A 7,030-nucleotide genomic window follows, 5' to 3' on the forward strand; every position below is an offset into this window, starting at 1 on the left:
GTAGCAGTGTGTGGGACTTGTTCTATTACTCCATCTATACTAACCTTCACCAGGTTGCAAATTCAAAATAATTTTTATCTGCATCTAGCTCTGAAAAAATATGTGGGCTTGTAGCAGTGTTTCGGACTTGTTCTATTAGTCCATCTATACTAACTTCCACCAGGTTGCAAATTCAAAATAATTTTTAACTGCATCTAGCTCTGAAAAAATATTTGGGCTTCGGCTTGTAGCAGTGTGTGGGACTTGTTCTATTAGTCCATCTATAATAACCCCCACCAGGCTGCAAATTCAAAATAATTTTTATCTGCATCTAGCTCTGAAAAAATATTTGGGCTTCTGCTTGTAGCGGTGTGTATGACTTGTTCTATTAGTCCATCTATACTAACCTACACCAGGTTGCAAATTCAAAATAATTTTTATCTGCATCTAGCTCTGAAAAAATATTTGGGCTTCGGCTTGTAGCAGTGTGTGGGACTTGTTCTATTAGTCCATCTAAACTAACCTCCACCAGGTTGCAAATTCAAAATAATTTTTATCTGCATCTAGCTCTGAAAAAATATTTTGTCTCTGGCTTGTAGCAGTGTGTGGGACTCGTTCTATTAGTCCATCTACACTAATCTCCACCAGGTTGCAAATTCAAAATAATTTTTATCTGCCTCTAGTCCTGAAAAATATTTTGGCTTCGGCTTGAAGCAGCTTGTGGGACTTGTTATATTAGTCCATCTTTGCTAACCTCCACCAGGTTGCAAATTCAAAATAATTTTTATCTGCATCTAGCTCTGAAAAAATATTTGGGCTTCGGCTTGAAGCAATGGTTGGGACTTATTCTATTAGTCCATCTATACCAACCTCCACCAGGTTGCAAATTCAAAATAATTTTTATCTGCATCTAGCTCTGAAAAAATATTTGGGCTTCGGCTTGTAGCATTGTGTGGGATTTGTTCTATTAGTCCATCTATACTAACCTCCACCAGGTTGCAAATTCAAAATAATTTTTATCTGCATCTAGCTCTGAAAAAATATTTGGGCTTCTGCTTGTAGCAGTGTGTGGGACTTGTTCTATTAGTCCATCTATACTAACCTACACCAGGTTGCAAATTCAAAATAATTTTTATCTGCATCTAGCTCTGAAAAAATATTTGGGCTTCGGCTTGTAGCAGTGTGTGGGACTTGGTCTATTAGTACTTCTATACTAACCTCCACCAGGTTGAAAATTCAAAATAATTTTTATCTCCATCTAGCTCTGAAAAAATATTTTGGCTTCGGCTTGAAGCAGTGTGTGGGACTTGTTCTATTAGTCCATCTATACTAACCTCCACCAGGTTGAAAATACAAAATAATTTTTATCTGCATCTATCTCTGAAAAAATATTTGTGTTTGTAGCAGTGTGTCGGACTTGTTCTATTAGTCCATCTATACTAACCTCCATCAGGTTGCAAATTCAAAATAATTTTTATCTGCATCTAGCTCTTAAAAAATATCTGGGCTTGTAGCAGTGTGTTGGAGTTGTTCTATTAGTCGATCTATACTAACCTCTACCAGGTTGCAAATTCAAAATAATTATTAGCTGCATCTAGCTCTGAAAAAATATTTGGGCTTCGGCTTGTAGCAGTGTGTGGGACTTGTTCTATCAGTCGATCTATACTAACCTCCACCAGGTTGCAAATTCAAAATAATTTTTATCTGCATCAAGCTCTGAAAAAATATTTGGGCTTCGGCTTGTAGCAGTGTGTGGTACTTGTTCTATTAGTCCATCTATACTAACCTCCACCAGGATGCAAATTCAAAATAATTTTTATCTGCATCTAGCTCTGAAAAAATATTTGGGCTTCGGCTTGTAGCAGTGTGTGGGACTTGGTCTATTAGTCCTTCTATACTAACCTCCACCAGGTTGAAAATTCAAAATAATTTTTATCTCCATCTAGCTCTGAAAAAATATTTTGGCTTCGGCTTGTAGCAGTGTCTGGGACTTGTTCTATTAGTCTATCTATACTAACCTCCACCAGGTTGCAAATTCAAAATAATTTTCATCTGCATCTAGCTCTGAAAAAATATCTTGGCTTGTAGCAGTGTGTTGGACTTGTTCTATTAGTCCATCTATACTAACCTCCACCAGGCTGCAAATTCAAAACAATTTTTATCTGCATCTAGCTCTGAAAAACTATCTGGGCTTGAAGCAGTGTGTGGGACTTGTTCTATTAGTCCATCTATACTAACCTCCACCAGGCTGCAAATTCAAAACAATTTTTATCTGCATCTAGCTCTGAAAAAATATTTCGGCTTCTGCTTGTAGCAGTGTGTGGGACTTGTTCTATTAGTCCATCTATACTAACCTACACCAGGTTGCAAATTCAAAATAATTTTTATTTGCATCTAGCTCTGAAAAAATATTTGGGCTTCGGCTTGTAGCAGTTTGTGGGACTTGTTCTATTAGTCCATCTAAATTTACCTCCACCAGGTTGCAAATTCAAAATAATTTTTATCTGCATCTAGCTCTGAAAAAATATTTGGGCTTCGGCTTGCAGTAGTGCGTGGGGCTTGTTCTATTAGTCCATCTATACTAACCTCCACCAGGTTACAAATTCAAAATAATTTTTATCTGTATCTAGCTCTAAAAAAATATTTGGGCTTCGGCTTGTAGCAGTGTGTGGGACTTGTTCTATTATTCCATCTATACTCACCTCCACCAGGTTGCAAATTCAAAATAATTTTTATCTGCATCTAGCTCTGAAAAAATATTTTGGCTTCAGCTTGTAGCAGTGTGTGGGACTTGTTCTATTAGTCCATCTACACTAATCTCCACCAGGTTGCAAATTCAAAATAATTTTTATCTGCATCTAGCTCTGAAAAAATATTTGGGCTTCGGCTTGAAGCAGTGCGTGGGATTTGTTCTATTAGTCCATCTATACCATCCTCCACCAGGTTGCAAATTCAAAATAATTTTTATCTGCATCTAGCTCTGAAAAAATATTTCGGCTTCTGCTTGTAGCAGTGTGTGGGACTTGTTCTATTAGTCCATCTATACTAACCTACACCAGGTTGCAAATTCAAAATAACTTTTATCTGCATCTAGCTCTGAAAAAATATTTGGGCTTCGGCTTGTAGCAGTGTGTGGGACTTGTTCTATTAGTCCTTCTATACTCACCTCCACCAGGTTGCAAATTCAAAATAAATTTTATGTGCATCTAGCTCTGAAAAAATATTTTGTCTCTGGCTTGTAGCAGTGTGTGGGACTCGTTCTATTAGTCCATCTACACTAATCTCCACCAGGTTGCAAATTCAAAATAATTTTTATCTGCCTCTAGTCCTGAAAAAATTTTTTGGCTTCGGCTTGAAGCAGCTTGTGGGACTTGTTCTATTAGTCCATCTTTGCTAACCTCCACCAGGTTGCAAATTCAAAATAATTTTTATCTGCATCTAGCTCTGAAAAAATATTTGGGCTTCGGCATGAAGCAATGGTTGGGACTTATTCTATTAGTCCATCTATACCAACCTCCACCAGGTTGCAAATTCAAAATAATTTTTATCTGCATCTAGCTCTGAAAAAATATTTGGGCTTCGGCTTGTAGCATTGTGTGGGATTTGTTCTATTAGTCCATCTATACTAACCTCCACCAGGTTGCAAATTCAAAATAATTTTTATCTGCATCTAGCTCTGAAAAAATATTTGGGCTTCTGCTTGTAGCAGTGTGTGGGACTTGTTCTATTAGTCCTTCTATACTAACCTCCACCAGGTTGAAAATTCAAAATAATTTTTATCTCCATCTAGCTCTGAAAAAATATTTTGGCTTCGGCTTGAAGCAGTGTGTGGGACTTGTTCTATTAGTCCATCTATACTAACCTCCATCAGGTTGCAAATTCAAAATAATTTTTATCTGCATCTAGCTCTTAAAAAATATCTGGGCTTGTAGCAGTGTGTGGGACTTGTTCTATTAGTCGATCTATACTAACCTCCACCAGGTTGCAAATTCAAAATAATTTTTATATGCTTCTAGCTCTGAAACAATATTTGGGCTTCGGCTTGCAGCAGTGTGTGGGACTTGTTCTATTAGTCCATCTAAACTAGCCTCCACCAGGTTGCAAATTCAAAATAATTTTTATCTGCATCTAGCTCTGAAAAAATATTTGGGCTTCTGCTTGTAGCTGGGTGTGGGACTTATTCTATTAGTCCTTGTATACTAACCTTCACCAGGTTGCAAATTCAAAATAATTTTTATCTGCATCTAGCTCTGAAAAAATATTTGGGCTTCGGCTTGTAGCAGTGTGTGGGACTTGTTCTATTAGTCCATCTAAACTAACGTCCACCAGGTTGCAAATTCAAAATAATTTTTATCTGCATCTAGCTCTGAAAAAATATTTGGGCTTCTGCTTGTAGCTGGGTGTGGGACTTATTCTATTAGTCCTTGTATACTAACCTTCACCAGGTTGCAAATTCAAAATAATTTTTATCTGCATCTAGCTCTGAAAAAATATTTGGGCTTCGGCTTGTAGCAGTGTGTGGTACTTATTCTATTAGTCCATCTATACTAACCTCCACCAGGATGCAAATTCAAAATAATTTTTATCTGCATCTAGCTCTGAAAAAATATTTGGGCTTCGGCTTGTAGCAGTGTGTGGGACTTGGTCTATTAGTCCTTCTATACTAACCTCCACCAGGTTGAAAATTCAAAATAATTTTTATCTCCATCTAGCTCTGAAAAAATATTTTGGCTTCGGCTTGTAGCAGTGTCTGGGACTTGTTCTATTAGTCTATCTATACTAACCTCCACCAGGTTGCAAATTCAAAATAATTTTCATCTGCATCTAGCTCTGAAAAAATATCTGGGCTTGTAGCAGTGTGTGGGACTTGTTCTATTAGTCCATCTATACTAACCTCCACCAGGCTGCAAATTCAAAACAATTTTTATCTGCATCTAGCTCTGAAAAAATATTTCGGCTTCTGCTTGTAGCAGTGTGTGGGACTTGTTCTATTAGTCCATCTATACTAACCTACACCAGGTTGCAAATTCAAAATAATTTTTATTTGCATCTAGCTCTGAAAAAATATTTGGGCTTTGGCTTGTAGCAGTGTGTGGGACTTGTTCTATTAGTCCATCTAAACTAACCTCCACCAGGTTGCAAATTCAAAATAATTTTTATCTGCATCTAGCTCTGAAAAAATATTTGGGCTTCGGCTTGCAGTAGTGCGTGGGACTTGTTCTATTAGTCCATCTATACTAACCTCCACCAGGTTACAAATTCAAAATAATTTTTATCTGTATCTAGCTCTAAAAAAATATTTGGGCTTCGGCTTGTAGCAGTGTGTGGGACTTGTTCTATTATTCCATCTATACTCACCTCCACCAGGTTGCAAATTCAAAATATTTTTTATCTGCATCTAGCTCTGAAAAAATATATTTTTACTTCGGCTTGTAGCAGTGTGTGGGACTTGTTCTATTAGTCCATCTACACTAATCTCCACCAGGTTGCAAATTCAAAATAATTTTTATCTGCATCTAGCGCTGAAAAAATATTTTGGCTTCGGCTTGTAGCAGCGTGTGGGACTTGTTCTATTAGTCCATCTATACTCACCTGCACCAGGTTGCAAATTCAAAATAATTTTTATCTGCATCTAGCTCTGAAAAAATATTTGGGCTTCGGCTTGTAGCAGTGTGTGGGACTTGGTCTATTAGTACTTCTATACTAACCTCCACCAGGTTGAAAATTCAAAATAATTTTTATCTCCATCTAGCTCTGAAAAAATATTTTGGCTTCGGCTTGAAGCAGTGTGTGGGACTTGTTCTATTAGTCCATCTATACTAACCTCCACCAGGTTGAAAATACAAAATAATTTTTATCTGCATCTATCTCTGAAAAAATATTTGTGTTTGTAGCAGTGTGTGGGACTTGTTCTATTAGTCCATCTATACTAACCTCCATCAGGTTGCAAATTCAAAATAATTTTTATCTGCATCTAGCTCTTAAAAAATATCTGGGCTTGTAGCAGTGTGTTGGAGTTGTTCTATTAGTCGATCTATACTAACCTCTACCAGGTTGCAAATTCAAAATAATTATTAGCTGCATCTAGCTCTGAAAAAATATTTGGGCTTCGGCTTGTAGCAGTGTGTGGGACTTGTTCTATCAGTCGATCTATACTAACCTCCACCAGGTTGCAAATTCAAAATAATTTTTATCTGCATCAAGCTCTGAAAAAATATTTGGGCTTCGGCTTGTAGCAGTGTGTGGTACTTGTTCTATTAGTCCATCTATACTAACCTCCACCAGGATGCAAATTCAAAATAATTTTTATCTGCATCTAGCTCTGAAAAAATATTTGGGCTTCGGCTTGTAGCAGTGTGTGGGACTTGGTCTATTAGTCCTTCTATACTAACCTCCACCAGGTTGAAAATTCAAAATAATTTTTATCTCCATCTAGCTCTGAAAAAATATTTTGGCTTCGGCTTGTAGCAGTGTCTGGGACTTGTTCTATTAGTCTATCTATACTAACCTCCACCAGGTTGCAAATTCAAAATAATTTTCATCTGCATCTAGCTCTGAAAAAATATCTTGGCTTGTAGCAGTGTGTTGGACTTGTTCTATTAGTCCATCTATACTAACCTCCACCAGGCTGCAAATTCAAAACAATTTTTATCTGCATCTAGCTCTGAAAAACTATCTGGGCTTGAAGCAGTGTGTGGGACTTGTTCTATTAGTCCATCTATACTAACCTCCACCAGGCTGCAAATTCAAAACAATTTTTATCTGCATCTAGCTCTGAAAAAATATTTCGGCTTCTGCTTGTAGCAGTGTGTGGGACTTGTTCTATTAGTCCATCTATACTAACCTACACCAGGTTGCAAATTCAAAATAATTTTTATTTGCATCTAGCTCTGAAAAAATATTTGGGCTTCGGCTTGTAGCAGTTTGTGGGACTTGTTCTATTAGTCCATCTAAATTTACCTCCACCAGGTTGCAAATTCAAAATAATTTTTATCTGCATCTAGCTCTGAAAAAATATTTGGGCTTCGGCTTGCAGTAGTGCGTGGGGCTT

This window comes from Phyllobates terribilis, unplaced genomic scaffold (genome assembly GCF_046119375.1).
Source record: "Phyllobates terribilis strain yellow unplaced genomic scaffold, ASM4611937v1 Scaffold_11__3_contigs__length_659146591, whole genome shotgun sequence".
NCBI classification, from domain to species: Eukaryota; Metazoa; Chordata; class Amphibia; order Anura; family Dendrobatidae; genus Phyllobates; species Phyllobates terribilis.